Below are 20,228 nucleotides of genomic sequence, written 5' to 3'. Positions count from 1 at the left end.
TACAAGCATTTACATTGATGCACATCACCACACCGCACATCACCACACCGCACATCACCACACCGCACATCACCACACCGCACATCACCACACCGCACATCACCACACCGCACATCACCACACCGCACATCACCACACCGCTGACTATCGGGCCAAACTTTGGAAAAATTCCACCCAGAGCATTTCAAGTTGAATGCCCCTCCTTCATCTGGCCTTGCAATTCTTTGAGCATTTTTAAAATGTTATCCTCACAAAAACCAGGGGCGTGATTGAGTGACCCCGTTCTGGCTGGCCCGGATCCCGGCCCATCGGGCGAATCGCGCAAGAGCCCTGAATAGGGCTCACATCTGATTCGTTCCACCCGGAGAGATCTGGGATCTCATCCAGTGAGGCATAACGGCACCTCGAGGGGGAACCTCGTGGCCATTATAGACCCCCGGATGGTCGGGAAAGGGCAGGGCGGGACACTGGCATTCCCCCTGGCACTGTGGTACCTTTTGCACTGCCAGCCTGTAACCCTAGAAGTGCCACCACTGCCATGGTGCGAGGGACACAACGACGGTGTGAAGCTGGAAGTGCCTGGGTGCCTGGTTGGAAATTCCAGGGGTCAGGCCTGGGGGGAGGCTTGCCAATTAGAATGGGGGATGGGGATTCCCAAGAGCCTCTACAAGGTTGGGGGGTGAGGGTGATTCAATAAATCAGGGGGGGCTGAAAGCGGGTGTGGGGGGGGGGGGGGGACATCGGGGCTGCCGATCAAAATGGCGACCTTATCTACAAACAGCTGTTCCTACTGGCGAGATCAACTCACCAGCACGGATTCCCTCCAACTCAACAAGGCCAAAAAAAAGGCAAAGTGCCGTTGAATATCCGGGTGCTTCTCAAAGCTGCAGCTGTCGAGAAACACCGCGTTAAACACGTCCAAAAGTGGACTTTAACATTTGTCCACTGAATCGTGCCCAGGTCTGCATGTTCGATTTCTCTGAATGGATTTTCATGGATTAAAAGTGGGCAGCACGGTAGCACAATGGCTAGCACTGTGGCTTCACAGCACCAGGGTCGCCGCTTCGATTCCCCGCTGGGTCTCTGGCTGTGCGGAGTCTGCACGTTCTCCCCGTGTCTACGTGGGTTTCCTCCGGGTGCTCCGGTTTCCTCCCACAGTCCAAAGACGTGCAGGTCAGGTGGATTGGCCATGATAAAGTGTCCAAAATGGTTCAGAGGGGTTATTGGATTGCGGGGATAGGGTGGAAGTGAGGGCTTAAGTGGGTCGGTGCAGACTCGATGGGCCGAATGGCCTCCTTCTGCACTGTATGTTCTATGTTCTAAAATTCATAATGCAGGGTCCTAAATGTGCAGTGATGTGGGAAGTGATGTGTGTCATTATTATGGAAGAAGAAAGATGTGGGATAATCTCGCTCTTTACCCAACTCTCACTTGGCAGCAACAAGAGTAATTTTGAGAAGAAGCACTTTAACCTTCTCAGCGTTGTGACTCAAGATTGGGCACAAGACAGTCATTCTCCTAGCTTAACTCAAAAGAAAGAATAAGTGTGGGATTCTCAGCCCCCCACCAGCCCAGTGCTTCTCGGCAGTGGGAGGCAGTGCGCCATCCGTTGGCTGCAGGATTCTCTTCTCCCGTTGCTGTACTTTAAAAAAAAAAGATTTACAGCCCCCAATTATTTTTGTTGTTCCAATTAAGGGGCAATTTAGCATGGCCGATCCACCTACGCTGCACATCTATGGGTTGTGGGGGCGAGACCCACGCAGACACTGGGAGAATGTGCAAACTCCACACGGAGAGTGGCCCGGATCGAATCTGGGTCCTCGGTGCCATGAGGCAGCAATGCTAACTGATGCACCGTCAATTACCACGAGACGAGAATGGTGGAACAATCGAGGCTTTATTGAACAAGATGTTGTGCCTCCTGTAGCTGGAACCAGAATGGCTGCAGCTCAGGAGAGCACACACTTTTATAGGCCGCCTGCTGGGCGGAGCCAGCAGGCAGGGATTTACCATCGTACCTCTAATATAAGTGCAGTGCCGTAATACATATAATATACATAAGCATACATAAGATCTAGGCAACTTACAACTGATGACGCTTGGGAGGAATATCGGGAAAGTAGGACAAATCTCAAACGCGCAATAAAGAGGGCTAAAAGGGGTCATGAAATATCTTTGGCAAACAGGGTTAAGGAAAATCCCAAAGCCTTTTATTCGTATATAAGGAGCAAGAGGGTAACTAGAGAAAGGATTGGCCCACTCAAAGGCAAAAGAGGGAAGTTATGCGTGGAGTCAGAGGAAATGGGTGAGATTCTTAATGAGTACTTTGCATCGGTATTCACCAAGGAGAGGGACATGATGGATGTTGAGGCTAGGGATGGATGTTTAAATACTCTAGGTCAAGTCGGCATAAGGAAGGGGAAGTTTTGGGTATTCTAGAAGGCATTAAGGTGGACAAGTCCCCTGGTCTGGATGGGATCTATCCCATGTTACTGAGAGAAGCATGGGACGAAATAGCTGGAGCCTTAACAGATATCTTTGCAGCATCCTTGAGCACGGGTGAGGTCCCGGAGGACTGGAGAATTGCTAATGTTGTCCCTTTGTTTAAGAAGGGTAGCAGTGATAATCCAGGGAATTATAGACCTGTGAGCTTGACGTCAGTGGTAGGCAAACTGTTGGAGAAGATACTGAGGGATAGGATCTATTCACATTTGGAAGAAAATAGACTTATCAGTGATAGGCAGCATGGTTTTGTGCAGAGGTGGTCATGTCTTACAAACCTAATAGAATTCTTTGAGGAAGTGACAAAGTTAATTGATGAGGGAAGGGCTGTAGATGTCACATACATGGACTTTAGTAAGGCGTTTGATAAAGTTTCCCATGGCAGGTTGATGGAAAAAGTGAAGTCGTATGGGGTTCAGAGTGTACTAGCTAGATGGATAAAGAACTGGCTGGGCAACAGGAGACAGAGAGTAGTGGTGGAAGGGAGTGTCTCAAAATGGAGAAAGGTGACTAGTGGTGTTCCACAGGGATCCGTGCTCGGACCACTGTTGTTTGTGATATATATATAAATGATCTGGACGAAGGTATAGGTGGTCTGATTAACAAGTTTGCGGGTGATACTAAGATTGGTGGTGTTGCAGATAGCGAGGAGAGAATACAGCAAAATATAGATAGATTGGAGAGTTAGGCAGAGAAATGGCAGATGGAGTTCAATCCAAGCAAATGCGAGGTGATGCATTTTGGAAGGTCTAATTCAAGAACGGACTATACGGTCAATGGAAGAGTCCTGGGGAAAATTGATGTACAGAGAGATCTGGGAGTTCAGGTGCATTGTACCCTGAAGGTGGCAACAGGGGTCGATAGAGTGGTCAAGAAGGCATACAGCATGCTTGCCTTCATCGGACGGGGTATTGAGTACAAGAGTCGGCAGGTCATTGTTACGTTGTGTAGGACTTCGGTTAGGCCACATTTGGAATACTGCATGCAGTTCTGGTCGCCACATTACCAGAAGGATGTGGATGCTTTAGAGAGGGTGCAGAGGGGGTTCACCAGGATGTTGCCTGGTATGGAGGGTGCTAGCTATGATGAAAGGTTGAGTAGATTATGAGTGTTTTTGTTGGCAAGACGGAGGTTGAGGGGGGACCTGATTGAGGTCTACAAAATTATGAGAGGTATGGACAGAGTGGATAGCAACAAGCTTTTTCCAAGAGTGGGGGTGTCAATTACAAGGGGTCACGATTTCAAGGTGAGAGGGGGAAAGTTTAAGGGAGATGTGCGTGGAAAGTTTTTTACGCAGAGGGTGGTTGGTGCCTGGAATCCTTTGCCAGCAGAGGTGGTAGAGGCGGGCACGATAGCATCATTTAAGATGCATCTAGACAGATATATGAAAGGGGAACAGAGGGAAGTAGACCCTTGGAAAATAGAAGACAGGTTTAGATAAAGGATCTGGATCGGTGCAGGCTGGGAGTGCCGAAGGGCCTGTTCCTGTGCTGTAATTTTCTTTGTTCTATGCCACTAGTGGTGTTCACCACACTAACCACTGTACTACCCCTCTCGCGTTGCTGTCAATGAGAATTCCAATTGAAGCCTCCCCATGCCGCCAGGAAACCCACGGGAAGCGGGGGTTGGGGGAGTGGGGGGGGGGGGGGGGGGGACACTGCCGGCAGGACCAGAGAACCCTGAACTCCGGCCTTTATTTTTTTCCTCACAACCCGAATTGTAATCCAGCAACACCCACTCCTCATTCACACAAGGAACAGACACGAGAAAAAGTGATTACATAAAAAAAAAGAGAGAACGTGCACCCATATATTTCGAAGAGGGCAAGGACAAAAAGACTTGACAGACTGGATGTGGAGCAGATGTTTCCTCTTGTGGGGGAAAATAGAACTCGGGATCACCCCTTTAAAACAGGGGCATTATTTTTGCTCAGAGGGCCAATAAGCCTTTGGAACCCTCGTTCTCAAAAGGCGATGGCAGCAGAGTCCTTGAATATTTTTAAGGTGAAGATAGTTAGTGTGATGAACGGTTACTGTAACACTGTACCCTTGTCATCATGTAAGGTGATGTCCTCTTTAAGACATGGCTTGGAACCCTGGGGAACTCCGCCTCCGCCCATCTGTGAGCCGTATATAAGGGGCCGCCTTGTGGGCAGTGCAGCAGTTAGCACACGTCTCAGCTCTAGCCTAGTTCTTAGTTTATTAAAGCCTTCTTTACGGTTTACACTCTCAGCATCGTTATTGAGGGTACCACAGTTAGATTCTTGATCAGCAAGAGGGTGAAAAGGTTTTGGAGATCGGGAGGAATATGGAGTTGAGGTTTCAGTCAGATCAACTATGATCTTACTGAATGACAGAGCAGGTTTTCCAGGCCGACTGGCCTGTTTCTAATTCATTTGCTCAGATGGTTGTATGCACCATTGCTTTAGTTCCGGAAGATGGAGGTTGGAAAGATTACAGGCCTGAAAATTCACATTTGGTTGACTGAAGAAAAACAGAGGTTGTGTGATGTTTCTGGTGATGAACTCCCAAGGGTTTACTCCAAGCAACAGTAGGTTTCTGGCTTTTGTAGCCCAAGGTGTGGTTGAGCCCCCGTATTAAAATTCATGATCCACAGGTAAAACAAATTAGCCCCACGTCCCTGCCTGTGATGGATTTCCGAAGCAGGACCCTTCCATTTGCTGGGAAAAATGTCTTCCCTATGTGATCCACATATCCCAGACTGCCTTCTCTGGGTTGTCCTTTGAATAATACAATATTTGCTATCTGAATGAAAATGAAAATCGCTTATTGTCATAAGTAGGCTTCAAATGAAGTTACTGTAAAAAGCCCCTAGTCGCCACATTCTGGTGTCTGTTCGGGGAGGCTGGTACGGGAATTGAACCGTGCTGCTGGCCTGCCTTGGTCTGCTTTAAAAGCCAGCTCTTTAGCCCTGTGCTAAACCAGCCCCATTTGACCTGTGCTAAAGCCAGTTTCTGTCATGTGACCACAGAATCGATATCCCCATTAGCCACACAAATGATTTGATGATGTTAACAATTTTAAACAATGGGGAATGAATGAAGCCATTCGCACCTTGTTGTGATAAAGTGCTTATATTCACACTCCTCTTGGAGGGCATTCCAGTGTGTAGACACCCAGGTCTGGGGTTACAGTTGTATCTCAATTTCTGTACAATTGTACCTGTTAATTCCACAAGTGATCTGTTGCATTCTGATGTTCATTTCAATGGAAGGTCCCCACAAAGGTCATTTACATTGTAATGGTTTTCTGGAGACTTGTCCAGACACGGTTTAGGCCCTGTCAAAGCAAAAACTACAACAAGTCAGCTGACTTCCTGAAATCCATCCTGGGTTGATGTAAATTGTCTATTCCAATTATAATGGGATTGGGATTTGTGGTTAGGCACAACGTGACACCTTCAAAATTGCCCAATATTCAGCAAATTCTCACGTGCAAGATTCCGATTGTAAAAACAAAAGGGACAAACTCTAGATTTTGCAATGTATTTACCATTGATAGTAAGTACTGAGTGAGACACACAGGGTTGACCATGGGAGTACCACGCACCTGTCATTCATTCCATCGTCTGAACTCTGGTGCAGAATCGAGATGTGCTTTGAGACTGCAAATGTTTGGCTTCAGAATTTACTTCACTGCTAACTGTTAAACTTAAATAAAACCCACTCCAAAGGCAAAAGAGCATTGGATATTTACACATTTTAATTTTAACTTATTGTTAAATTACTTTCTGAAGGTGCTTTTAACATGTAGAATTGCAACATTCTTCAATCAACAGAAAAATCCTTAATCATAACAACCCTGATTTGGAAGGAAGGGTATTTGATTATGGAGTAATTTAATCAACACAGAAATACTGAAGTACATACAGTACGTGTCTGAAAGTCGCCACACAGAAAAGGTGATTCTTTCTAACCCAGAAATAAACATTCATAAGGCAAGAGATTGAACGATTTATCCTTTCACCTCCTACTCGTTTCCTGCCATCTCTCCAGCTCCTAGCCTTGTCCTGACCTTAATCTTCCATTACCATTTGACTTTGTGCTCTGGATGCTGCCCTTAATCTCTCACTTTTTGCTTCCAGTCTCTCTCCTTTCGCCCTCTCACTTTTTTTGCCAGATTCACCTAAGCCCTCTTCGCCTTTTTTTTTTCCTGAACTCCTCTGCCCGGTCCCAATCTCCTCCCGGTCTCTTGATCTTCATTTGCCTTGAGGAGTGGGGTGACAGCGGCTCATACAGCCCATTCATTGAAATCAAATTTCCCTCCCTCGGCGGATTCACCGTGAGTTATGCGCAGAATGCCACAGTGAGGAAGGACCATGTTTAGATGGACTTACAACTGTTACAAGCACCAAGAAATCAAAAGATAGGAAATTGTACCCCACGAGAGAGAGGGCAGAGAAAGGAAGGTTTTGGAAGACAGGAAACAGAGAGAGAGAGATGTGTGATGAGATTGATAGCTGAGAGACAGAGGAAGGTAAGACCATTAGCACTGATTGAGGGATCTGTTCGTATTTTTTATTTTAAAAAGTATGGATGATAAATGCAGGGCATAATTATTTACCAGTGCAAAATTGGACCAACCCTTACTGTTCTCTTTCTTTTTTAAAAAATTTAGATGACCCAATTCATTTTTTCCAATTAAGGGGCAGTGTTTGCTTCTAGCCAAAGGGGTAGGCCAATGCTAGGCGGGCTGGTTAGCGACCCGCTTCAGTTCTCTGAAATAGTAGCCCAGTTGTATCAAAGGCTGTTCAGGTCCCTGGCCTTCATCGCTCCTCCCACCCACTTGGCCCTACACCTACATGCCAACTCCATGCCCCTTTATACCCCAAAGCCTTGTCATATTCCCCATACCCACATGACCCACATTCCTCCATGCTGCTTCCGTAGTCATTCACCCAATATCCACTATGGGCAGACATAAGGAACCATGTGCAGATGAAAGAAAACTTCTAACAATCTAAGATAGCTCACACTCATACACTCTTGATTATGAAAATAATGCTCTCATTCAAGTATCCCTTAAAAATGTTAAATGCCCTCAAGTGCTCAATCTATTGGGAAAACAAACACACATCTATTTTCTAGTCACATAAAAAAAGATAATCCTTTAATAGCCCTTTAAAATTTCAATAAAAATGTGAACTCAGTTCACCTGCTGAGACCAGCTTTTGAAACTCAGATAAGCATTCATATTGGGCTCAGCTGTACTAACAGCCTTTGGAAAACGTAAACAATGATGCCGATTGAAACGGTAGAAACAGATAATTTTTTTTCTGGGCTACACCAGATGGTCTGTCAATTAGTGCATTCCAGAGCAGGTGTCAGTTATGCGCACAGGTGAAATATATTGGGATGTTTGTACTACTTAATGTACCAGCAAATTGGGATGTTGGAGCCTCAACAACTGAATACATGGCCATCAATGTGGACTGATTATAATGAGGGACTTACGAGAAGCCAAAACTGAAGGGAGTTCTGAGATCTCAGTGGGTTCTGAGGTTAGGGAGTTTACGGCAATGGAGACTTTTGAAGACAAGAATGGGAATTTTAGATTCAAGACATTGCTGTGTCAGGGATGCAAGTATAAAAGAGAAACAAGTTGAGAATAGATTTTCCCTGCAAATAATAAATAAAGCACATTCCAGTACCGTCTTCTATCCATTATATTTTTGACTGATCTTGTGCAAGGCAATTGTCTGTAATGTAAATTGACAGTAAATGTAAAAATGCATAAAGCTCCTTTCCTGCACAAAACAATGTAACAGGACTGGTTTTCAAGATTCGAATGAATTTATGTCTCACACTGTGAATGTGAATTACAGGTAACTGAGTTACCAGGAATGATTGCTTTCAAACTGGTGTGTAATCATATCATGCATCTTTGAAAGATAACGACGTGACCTCAGATAGTGTAACAAACTTTTTTTTTTAAACGTCTCTATTGTAAACTCAAAAGGCGTGATTTTCCTGCCCTGCATGTCGGTGGGATCTTCCAGCCCCACTGGAGGGGATCCTCAATGGCGAGTTCCCCGGTGGAGGGACAGGCGAGTCACACATAACAACGTAGACATAGGAGGGACAGGAAGATCCCGCCAGCGGCCAATGGCAAGTTGGAAAACACATCATGGAGAGGGTTGGCGGGCCACAGAATGCCCCCCAAACTGTAAAACCATGCAAACTCCATTCATCCCTATTGGTCGCACAGGGTTCTGTAACCCCCGAACCCAACTGAGAGTAGCCCAATCGAAGGAATCTACAGATGAAATCTGAAAAAAGAAATTAAGCATGACAATCTGTGAGATCAAAGCTTAAGGAATTTACAAAACGCTTCCGCTCAAATAGCGGAGATGAATACAAGAAGAGTTTGTACGTTGCTGTTTTGCAATTTCAGGGCTCCCCCGATATCCTCATAAATTTTCTGTTTGCGGCAACAAATGGCAGGTCACCAAAGCCGAATTATGCAATTTGACAAGAAAAGATATTGTACTGTGGGGTTTGACAGGCAATGCTTTCAAGATTTATAGCGCAGACTGGTACACTGCGATACCAAACTTTCTATCATCGTACAGTATTTATTGCACTGTCTGACACAGTGAGCACAATAACGCCTCTGTATTGCATCAAGATAACAACAACAACAACTGTGACTGGCAGAAGACAGAGAGTAGGGATAAAGGGGTATTTTTCAGGATGTCAGCCGGTGACTAGTGGTGTGCCTCAGGGGTCGGTGCTGGGACCACAACTTTTCACAATATACATTAATGATCTGGAAGAAGGAACTGAAGGCACTGTTGCTAAGTTTGCGATGATACAAAGATCTGTAGAGGGACAGGTAGTATTGAGGAAGCAGGCGGGCTGCAGAAGGACTTGGACAGGCTCGGAGAGTGGGCAATGAAGTGGCAGATGGAATACAATGTGGAAAAGTGTGAGTTTACGCACTTTGGAAGGAGGAATGGAGGCATAGATTATTTTCTAAATGGGGAAATGCTTAGGAAATCAGAAGGACAAAGGGACTTGCCCTTAGTGTTGGGTGGGTTTGCTGGGTGATGGGGTGGAGGTGTTGACCTTGGGTAGGGTGCTCTTTGCAAGAGCCGGTGCAGACTCGATGGGCCGAATGGCCTCCTTCTGCACTCTAAATTCTATGATAATCTATATCTATGACTTGGGTGTCCTTGTTCACGATTCACTTAAGGCAGTTAGGAAGGCAAAAGCAATGTCAGCATTCATGTCGAGAGGGCTAGAATACAAGATCAGGGATGCACTTCTGAGACTGTATAAGACTCTGGTCAGACCCATTTAGAGTATTGTGAGCAGTTTTGGGCCCTGTATCTAAGGAAGGATGTGCTGGCCTAGGAAAGGGTCCAGAGGAGGTTCACAAAAATGATCCCTGGAATGAAGAGGTTGTCATGATCCCTGGAATGAAGAGGTTGTCATATGTGGAATGGTTGAGGACTCTGGGTCTGTACTCGTTGGAGTTAGGAAGGATGAGGGGGGATCTTATTGAAACTTACAGGATACTGCGAGGCCTGGATAGAGTGGACGTGGAGAGGATGTTTCCACTTGTAGGAAAAACTAGATGCAGAGGACACAATCTTAGACTAAAGGGACGATCCTTTAAAACTGAGATGAGGAGGAATCTCTTCAGCCAGCGGATGGTGAATCTGTGGAACTCTTTGCCGCAGAAGGCTGTGGAGGCCAAATCACTGAGTGTCTTTAAGACAGAGATAGATAGGTTCTTGATTAATAAGGGGGTCAGGGGTTAAGGGGAGAAGGCAGGAGAATGGGGATGAGAAAAATATCAGCCATGATTGAATGGCGGAGCAGACTCGATGGGCCGAATGGCCTAATTCTGCTCCTATATCTTATGGAATTATGGTCTTATAGCACCTTTAACATCCCAAAGCGTTTCACAGGGGCATTGTAAACCCATGTTTGACACTGAGCCCACGTACGGAGATATTTGGTCAGCTGACTAGAAGCTTGATCAAAGGGGCAGATTTTAAACAGTCCCTCAGAGGAAACCATGGTGGAAAGGTGGTGAGTTGGAGGGAAGGACTTCCAGAGCTTATGACCCAGTCAACGAAAGGCACAGCCACTAATGGTGGAGCAATTCAAATTGTGGACGCTCAAGCAGATGGGGTTATCGAAACACAAAAATCTCAAAGGGTTGTGGGGTTGGAGGAGATTTCAGAGATTGAGAAGGGTGAGGGCATAGCTGGATTTGACATCAAGGATCAGAATTATCAGATCAAGATGGTGCTTCACTGGGAGCCAGTGTGGGGCAGTGAGCATTGGAGTGATAGGTGGACAGAACTTGCTGTGAGTTAAGGCATGGCCAACAGTTTTACCGCCTCGAAGTGTGGACTGAGGGGATCCCACACTTGAAGGGGCTCCACGCCACTCAAGAGCTTCCAGTACTCATCAGTTAACGGGTAGAATCTAGTAAATGTGCAAGGAGCCTTGCTCACCAGTTGAAGAATCAGTGGTGTCTCCCATTGCTTCTCTCTAGGAGGCCCAATGCAATTCTGAGCTAATCAGGCACTTACTGGACAGAATTGGGGGTCTTCTTTCAATTAAGCCCTCACCAGGACAAAAATTCCCCACTGAGAGCTGCCAGCCAATCAGAGGCCAGCAACTCTTCAACCAACAATACCACCAAGAGCAGTGGCTACTTCTGGTATTACACCCGGGTCTGTAGCAGCGATCGGTAATGGATCCTTGGACAGTGTGGACAGGATAGGGCATTGCCGGTGATGGGGCAGCAAGGGTGATCAGAAGCAATTGTAGCATGCCACTGCCCTTCCCAATGCCGGTTCCCTTATTTGGGCATTGAGTCCATATTATTGTGGACCCTCCCATGCCCGCAGGCCACCAGCAGACACAACAGGGTCTCCTGGGAAGCTTCTCGGATAGCGAGCCTCCCAGCCACGCCCACCCCCACCCCCTCACCAGCTGCTAGCCGATTGCCCATGGCAGCGGGATAAGGTCCTATTTATTAAGAACCTCAATTGACCTCTGGATGTGAAGGCCATCAGAGAGATCAGAGAGAGTCAGGAAGGTAGTGGGGTCCTCACCCTGAAACCTCCTGCCTCGAGCAAACAGCACCCCACCTCAGAACTCGCATTGGGGTGAACGGGGTCGGGTGCAAGGAGGGGTGAGTGGCGGCATTAAATTCAGATCAGTCGATCACGTCATTACATTTGTACCCTTTTGCCGAATATCCTGCACAACTGAAATCTCGGGCGACATCAACTACAATCGTCTCAATACATGAAGCCGGTGTCATAATATACATCAGTACATTATGGTGCAATCACACACACACTGATGGACATGCAGTGGGACCAATCAGCATACACAACACCACAGCCAATCACCAGTGAGAGCACAAGCACTATAAAGACAGGGGACAGGAGAGTTCCTGCTCATTCTAGCAGCAGCCAGCTCGGAGCACAGAGCTCACAGCCTGCAACACAGACATTCACCATGTGCTGAGTGCCTCACCATAGCTAGTGATAGGAAAGGGTCCACAGTTAAGCTGGTGTTGCTTATACCCACGTTTACAGTATGTTAGCATAGTTGAACAGTTAATAAAATAGCGTTACACCACTTCCAGCATTGTTGGCTTGTTTGTGAACCAGAACACCCAACACGACAGCCGGGACAACCAAATCAAGGTTGACATTTTGGATTGTTGCACGGGACAGCAGGCAGAGGAAGAAGAAATTCCTACTCCAAAATGTGTCCCATCTACAAAATGCACTGCAGCAGCTCACTCCTGGCTCCTTCGATAGCACCTTCCAAATCTCCCCAACCCGACCCAAAAATCCTGGACTGCAGTCGCTCAATAAGGCAGCAGATCGGCAGCACCTCCGGGGCAATTAGGGATGGGCCACAAATGCCAGCCTAGCCAGCTCAGGGCTAAATCGCTGGCTTTGAAAGCAGACCAAGGCAGGCCAGCAGCATGGTTCAATTCCCGTAACAGCCTCCCCGAACAGGCGCCGGAAGGTGACGACTAGGGGCTTTTCACAGTCACTTCATTGAAGCCTACTTGTGACAATAAGCGATTTTCATTTCATTTTTTCATGCCCACACCCCATGAATGGACAGAAAGGTATTCGAGCCAGAGAATATGAACTAGAATTGTCAGTGGATTTTCCAGGAGTAGCTGAGTAAATTCTGATGAGCGGGAATCTTCAGACGGAGCCTTTCTTCTTTCAATATTAATGGCTGCTTCTTTCATCAGTTGTGAGGAGTTAATTATCTGTAGGAGGATATCTGCTTGTGAAGCAAGACGGCAAATGTTCTGAATGATCGCATTATCGCTGGGAAACCAGCATTTTAGGTCCAAGCTGCCAACCGCTTATCAGTAAAGGCTGCTGAAGATGCTCCTGAAAGTCAGGGAGAAATGAGGAACAGCAAAACAACTGGCTGCAACGGAACTTTCTGATTTCATTACTCACCAATTCTCTGAAGCGTTGCCAGAGAACTTAGTTCTCAAAGAGTGAAATTCAGCCGCTGTAAAAAGCTCAGTCCAGAAACAATCCTGGAATTCCTGTCCCAACAAGCGCTGTGGGCGCCTCTAGCCACACCACATGGACTCCGTCCCCCTGAGCGCAATTAGGGATGGTTGCCAAATGCTGGCCTTACCAGTGACACACGTATCCCGTGCGAAAGAGTAAATTTTTCAAAGCAAATTACGTTTCTTTGAAAACAGGAACGCTGCTTACACTTCAGGAATGGGGGAAATGTGCCCACCCTATTCCTGAGCTCTACCCGTACTGCCTCCCTGTATGAGCCCTCCGAGGTGTCCTCCCACAGTCCAGCTGTGATATTCTCCTTAACCAATAGCGCAACTCCCCCACCCCTTTTCCATCCCCCTCTATCCTGCCTAAAACATCTGTATCCTGCAACGTTAAGTTGCCAATCCTGTCCTCCCATTACCCAAATCTCTGTAATGGCAACAACATCATAGCTCCAAGTACTACTCCAAGCTCTAAATTCATCTGCCTTACCTGTTACAAGTCTCGCATTGAAACAAATGCACTTCAGTCCACCCGAACATCTTTGATCAGCAACCTTACCCTGCCTGCTCTTCCTCGGAGTCTTACTGGCCCTACTCTCGAGTTCCCCTTCAGTTAATTCACCTTTAAAGGTGACTTGACAAATACGTGAACAGGATGGGGCACGGGAGCATAATGGTTAGCACAGTTGCTTCACAGTGTCCCAGGTTCAATTCCCGGCTTGGGTCACTGTCTGTGCGGAGTCAGCACGTTCTCCCTTTGTCTGCCTGGGTTTCCTCCGGGTGCTCCGGTTTCCTCCCACAAGTCCCGAAAGACGTGCTGTTAAGTGAATTGGACATTCTGAATTCCCCCTCCCTGTACCCGAACAGGCGCCGGAATGTGGCGACAAGGGGCTTTTCACAGTAACTTCATTGCAGTGTTAATGTAAGCCTACTTGTGACAATAACGATTATTGTTATAATAGAGGGATATGATCCTTGGAAGGGTAGGGGTTTTTAGTTCAGACGGGCAGCATGGTCGGTGCAGGCTTGGAGGGCCGAAGGGCCTGTTCCTGTGCTGTAATTTACTTTGTTCTGTAAACAGTAAACATCCACTTAGAGATCCATTTTAGGGAGCGGGAAACTGTGTCAAGAAGCCCCCTTCTTCGGGTGAACTCTGGTCGTCTCTGCCGAAGACCTGTGGTTCCAGGATTGACTTGCTGAGTCACCCGGGAGGGGGTGGGGGGAACACACAAGTCATGAAGCCCACCGGACGTCATTCTTGCCTTCAGGGACTGATGGTTGTTTATGTGAGCTTTCTGTGTCTCCCTCATTACAACAGTGACTGCGCTGCAAAGATACTTCATTGGCTGTAAGGGGCTTTGGGACATTCGGAGGCGGTTGAAGGTGCACCAGAATCACAGGACTGTCATTCATCATGTAGTGGGCTAAACAGCTGGCTTGTAATGCAGAACAAGGCCAGCAGCGTGGGTTCAATTCCCTTACGGCCTCCCCGAACAGGTGCCGGAATGTGGCGACTAGCAGCTTTTCACAGTAACTTCATTGAAGCCTACTTGTGACAATAAGCGATTATTATTAATAGCTAAGAATCGTAGAAGCTACTCATCGTTCCCCTACGACCCATCAAGTGAGGCCAGCTGCCTCATCATTTTCACAAATGGCAGAACATTAAAATTCTCTCAAAGTTACCTCATGGGGGGGAATGTGAGCCATACCTCTGCTGTATAGTTTGACAGGAGGCCGGTTTCGCTCAGTTGGCTGGACGGCTGGTTCGTGATGCAGAGAAAAGCCAACAGCTCGGGTTCAATTCCCACACCGGCTGAGGTTATTCGTGAAGGCCCAGCCTTCTCATCCTTGCCTGAGGTGTGGTGATCCTCAGGTTAAATCACCACCAGTCAGCTCTCCCTCTCGAAGGGGAAAGCAGCCTATGGTCACCTGGAACTGTGGCAACTTTTACTTTGATATTGTTTGACATCCTTTTTTGGCCATCCAATAGCAACATTGAAAGTTCAGCAAAGCCAATCCCCCTGCTTGTCTCGCCCTCTGGACCACTATCCGCTTGATCCACGGGCCCTGACCCACCCAAATAAACCCAGACACAAGCTGGTCGATCTCTCTGAAGAACGCCTTAGGCAGGGACACCGTGACGCACTGAAATAAATATAAAAATCTGGGCAAGGTGTTCATCTTAACCGAGCGCACTCGGTCCGCCAGGGATAGTAGGAAACAGTCCCATCTCTGCAGGTCTGTCTTCACCTTCCCTACCAAACTCGTGAAGTTCAACCTTCGGAGAGTCCCAGTCCCTTGCTATCTGGGCCCCCAAGTACCGAAAATAAACTTCCTGCTAGCATGAACGGCAACCCAATAAGCCCCCTCTCTGCCCTGGTGCCCCAAACGTCAAATATTTGCTCTATCCAATATTTAGCTTATCGTCAGAGAAGGGCCCAAGGCACTGCAAAATCCCTAAAATATTTCCCAATGAAGCCCCCGGATCCCTAACACATACCAGCAAATCGCCGGTGTATAGCAAGACCCTATACTCCACCCTTCCTCTAACAATTCCTCCCCAAGCTTTTAAAGTCCTTAGTGCCATGGGCAGTGACTCTTGCTGATGCAGACAACAAAGGGAACTTCGGACGTCCCTGCCTTAATAGACGAAAGGGCTCAGAAATCACTTTGTTAGTGCAAAAACCGGCAAGCGGGGCAGCATTTATAGTTTTACATCTGATAATAGATGTTCCTCATGCATTGGAATGACCGGAAGATACTGACTGAATAGTACAATGTGGGCAAATGTTCTGACGCTGTTCAGGGTGTTTGAAGGGTGTTGGGAGTTCCTCTCTTTTTAAAGATACTAGTTTGTTTAAAAAAAAAAGTACCTTCAGGGTTTGCATTTGCCATTATCTTTCAAGAGAGACTTGTGTGGCGAGTTAACATTCTTATCAGATTAACTGTGCGCGGGGTCTGAATCTCATGGATTGCCATTGAAGAGAATCAATAAGCGGTTATTCAGAAATAGGGGAAATGTGCTTCGTCTCATTTTTTGTTCTCGTGAGAGAGAAGAGGGAGTAGATCTGTCACGTTTCACAACACTTTTCTTGGACATTTTTCAGGTGGTAAGTTTTATGAAAAGAGTGAATTTCACAAGTTGGGAGCAAAGTGCATCCACAAAGATATAGAGGGTTTGTAAAAGAGAAGTAATTCAATTTACAACTGGTCACTTAATAATTAATTCATTACCTTATTTTAAGCAAAGTTTAATCCAGAAAATTCAGATGGCGTGAGACGTCCACCAGCAGGTCCCACTTTGTCACATCCCCCTCCCCCACCAATGTCGGGAAAATCATTTTACAGAAATATTTGGAGAATGTTTTGCATTTTCAGACTTTCTTTGTTTCATTTCTTCCTCATATTGTTTTTTTTTACAGTTCCCATGTTTATTTGCATTTTCTTACCGATGTGAATTCATTATTTTGCTAAATTTGATATGGCGCCTTGCAAAGGAGTGCGGATAGACGATGACCAGAAACAGAACTGGACCCAGCCGTATAAATACTGTGGCTACAAGAGCAGTTAGAGGCTGGCTATTCTGTGGTGAGTAACTCACCGCCTGATTCCACAAAGCCTGTCCACCGTCTACAAAGCACAAATCAGAGGCAAAATTCTCCCCAAACGGCGCGATGTCCGCCGACTGGCGCCCAAAACGGCGCCAATCAGACGGGCATCGCGCCTCCCCAAAGGTGCGGAATGCTCCGCATCTTTGGGGGCCGAGCCCCAACATTGAGGGGCTAGGCCGACGCCGGAGGGATTTCCGCCCCGCCAGCTGGCGGAAACGGCCTTTGTTGCCCCGCCAGCTGGTGCGGAAATGACATCTCCGGGCGGCGCATGCGCGGGAGCGTCAGCGGCCGCTGACAGTTTCCTGCGCATGCGCAGTGGAGGGAGTCTCTTCCGCCTCCGCCACGGTGGAGACCGTGGCGGAGGTGGAAGGGAAAGAGTGCCCCCATGGCACAGGCCCGCCCGCGGATCGGTGGGCCCTGATCGCGGGCCAGGCCACCGTGGGGGCACCCCCCGGATTCAGATCGCCCCGCGCCCCCCCCCCCAGGACCCCGGAGCCCGCCCACGCCGCCTTGTCCCGTTCAAAAGGTGGTTTAATCCACGCCGGCGGGGCAGGCAATTTATCGGCGGGACTTCGGCCCATCCGGGCCGGAGAATCCAGCGGGGTACCCGCCAACCGGCGCGGCCCGATTCCCGCCCCCGCCGAATATCCGGTACCGGAGACTTCGGCAACTGGCGGGGGCGGGATTCACGGCAGCCCCCGGCGATTCTCCAACCCGGCGGGGGTCGGAGAATGTCGCCCCAGGAGCGTGATGGAATTCCCTCCTCATGCCTGGATGAGTGCAGCTCCAACAGCACACAAAATGTAGCACCTTCCAGGGGCAAAGCATCCTTCTTCAAAGGACAAAAGAACAAAGAACAGTACAGCACAGGAACAGGCCCTTCCGCCCTCCAAGCCTGCGCCGATCATGCTGCCCGTCTAAACTAAAACTGCTGCACTTCTGTGGTCCGTATCCCTCTATTCCCATCCTATTCATGTATTCGTCAAGGTGCCTCTTAAACGTCACTACCGTCCCTGCTTCCACCACCTCCCCCGGCAGCGGTTTCCTCTACCCTGTGTAAAAAAAACTTGCCTCGCTCATCTCCTCTAAACCTTTCCCCTAGCACCTTAAATCTACGTCCTCATTGACTTTTGCCCGCTGGGAAAAAGTGTCTGACTATCCACTCTATCCATCTCACTCATAGTTTCATAAACCTCTGTCAGATTGGCCCTCAACCTTTTGTCATTCCAGTGAAAACAATCCGAGTATATCCAACACCTCCTCATAGCTAATACCCTCCAGACCAGGCAAATCCTGGTAAACCTCTTCTGTCCTCTCCCCAAAGCATCCACATCCTTCTGGTAATGTGGCAACCAAAATTGCACACAACATTCCAAATGTGGCCTAGCTAACGTTCGGTACAGCTGCAGCATAACTTGCCAGTTTTTGTACTCAAACGATGAAGGCAAGGATGCCGTATGCCTTCTTGACTACCTTATCCACCTGCGTTACAACTTGCAGTGATCTTCATCAGCACTCCATCCATCACCTCAAGTATTTACTCCCGACACCATAAATGCACAGTGGCAGCAGTGTGTACCATCTAGAAGATGGTAGCAATCCTGTTTGTAACAATCCTGCAAAATGCACAATACAGGCTGCTGAAGAATTGCCGTGTGCTAGTCAGTAATTGGCATGCAGCGTCTTGACCAGGGGTAGTTCTTCCCACAGCATGACGCTTTCATAATATTGCATCCCACCAAGCCACCCTAGGAGATATCATTGCAGCACCACCCTGTAGCAAAGAAGTGATAATCACTATGTCAGCAAGGGGCAACACTTTGCCTTCTTTCCACAGGGCAAGAGATGATCAACTGGACAGGACCCGCCGTTGTCAGTGGCAGCAGAGGTTCACCTGGTGTGAAGGACTTTGCGTAAAGAGAAAGGGTTTACATTCATTTCGCATTGACAGGATGTCTGACGAGAACTCTCATCATACACACGAATGAACTTCATTCAGGCAGCTGTCATAATATCCACTCGCATATAATGAGATGCAGACAGGCAGTGATTGACACACAGGATAACCAATGAACATACATGACACAGAACAGCCAATCACCAGACAGGACACCACCACTATAAAGCCCACAGGGCATTAAGACTCTCTCTCACAGGACACAGCTACTGAGATAGTTAGATTGCACAAGCCAGTGAGCACCATCTCCATGAGGTAGAGAGCTAGTCTGGTCAAGCCAGTAGGAGGTTATCAGTTAGATTAATAGACCCACCAAAGACTATGTACAGCAATCAGCAAGTTCAATAAAAGAGTGTTGGACCATCTCCTGTGTCAGAAGCCTGTTTCTAGTTTCACTGCATCCAGTTGCAGTCAATGTTGAACCAACTCACATAACGCGTCATGGTACCAGGGAGCTATTAATTCTAACGAACCTACCTCGAGTGAATCTGCAACGATCAGCAAGCAGCCATCCAATGGCATGGAAAACATCCAGCCCCCCTCCGCAACTCCGGATCTCCGGCAACCTCGGCGCCAACTGGAAAGTCTTCAAACAGAAGTTCCTCCTGTGTATCGAAGCCTCCGACCTCGAGGCTGCATCGGATGCCAGAAAGATTGCGCTGTTCCTGTCGACTGCGGGTGATCAAGCCATTCACATCTATAACTCGTTCACGTTTGCCGATGGCTAAGACAAGACGAAGTTTAAGACAGTTCTGCTGAAATTCGACAGCCATTGCGAAATTGAGGTGAATGAGAGCTTTGAACGGTACATCTTCCAACAGAGGCTTCAGGGTAAGGATGAACCTTTTCAGTCCTTCTTGACCCATCTCCGCATCCTAGCGCAGTCATGTAATTATGACTCAACGGCTGATTCCATAATCCGGGATCAGATCGTTTTCGGGGTCCAGTCCGACTCCCTGCGGGAGCAGCTCCTCAAAATCAAACAGTTGACCCTCTCCGTTGCCATCAAAACGTGCGTTGTCCATGAGCATGCCAGAAATCGCTACTCCCGCATCAGGGCGGCAGAAATTGCAAAACTGGCCTCCCACGAGGCAGAAAGGGTGCAGGCCATCGCAAAAATGCAAGGCCTGAGCATCGAGGAGAGTGGCCGTTTCGCGCGCTTTTCTCGGGTCCCCACGCAAGCGCGCCACAACCGGGTGGACGATGAGGCCGAAGACCCTAATGCGTATGAGCGACGTCGGCCGACCACACTGCGCATGCGCGATGGTGCACAGAACGCGCTGACGTCAGCGTCATGACGTGTCCAAATTGTGGCTCCGCCCATTTAAAGCGGCAATGTCCAGCCAAAGGCAGGCGATGTCTACAGTGTGGAAAGCCTGGGCATTACGCGGCCTTTTGCAGGTCCGCTCCACCGAGCAACAGCCAGCGATCCCAGCTGCAGCGCAGACGTGTCCGCTGCGTACAACAAGGCATGCAGGATTCTGATCCCGACAGCCCAACGGACCCCGATGCTGACTGCCTCGAGTCTCCATATCGGGTGGGCATCATCACCACACGCGAGCTGGTCTCCACCGTGCCTGCAAACCGCCTTTCAATCCTGAGTGTGGA

General features: G+C 48.0%; 1 long non-coding RNA gene across 1 annotated transcript in view; it reads right to left on the bottom strand.

Moving 5' to 3' along the window:
- LOC140425630 (uncharacterized) overlaps nt 1-20,228 on the bottom strand; it is a 42,287-nt gene that overhangs the window by 9,231 nt on the left and 12,828 nt on the right. The window contains exon 3 of the long non-coding RNA XR_011947913.1: nt 5,577-5,816. This is a non-coding gene — a long non-coding RNA (uncharacterized lncRNA). The remainder of the gene's footprint in view (nt 1-5,576; nt 5,817-20,228) is intronic.

Source organism: Scyliorhinus torazame, chromosome 6, assembly GCF_047496885.1.
Source record: "Scyliorhinus torazame isolate Kashiwa2021f chromosome 6, sScyTor2.1, whole genome shotgun sequence".
In the NCBI taxonomy this organism is placed as follows: Eukaryota; Metazoa; Chordata; class Chondrichthyes; order Carcharhiniformes; family Scyliorhinidae; genus Scyliorhinus; species Scyliorhinus torazame.
Note: the sequence above shows the minus strand (reverse complement) of the source record. Positions and strands in the feature narration are given on the sequence as shown.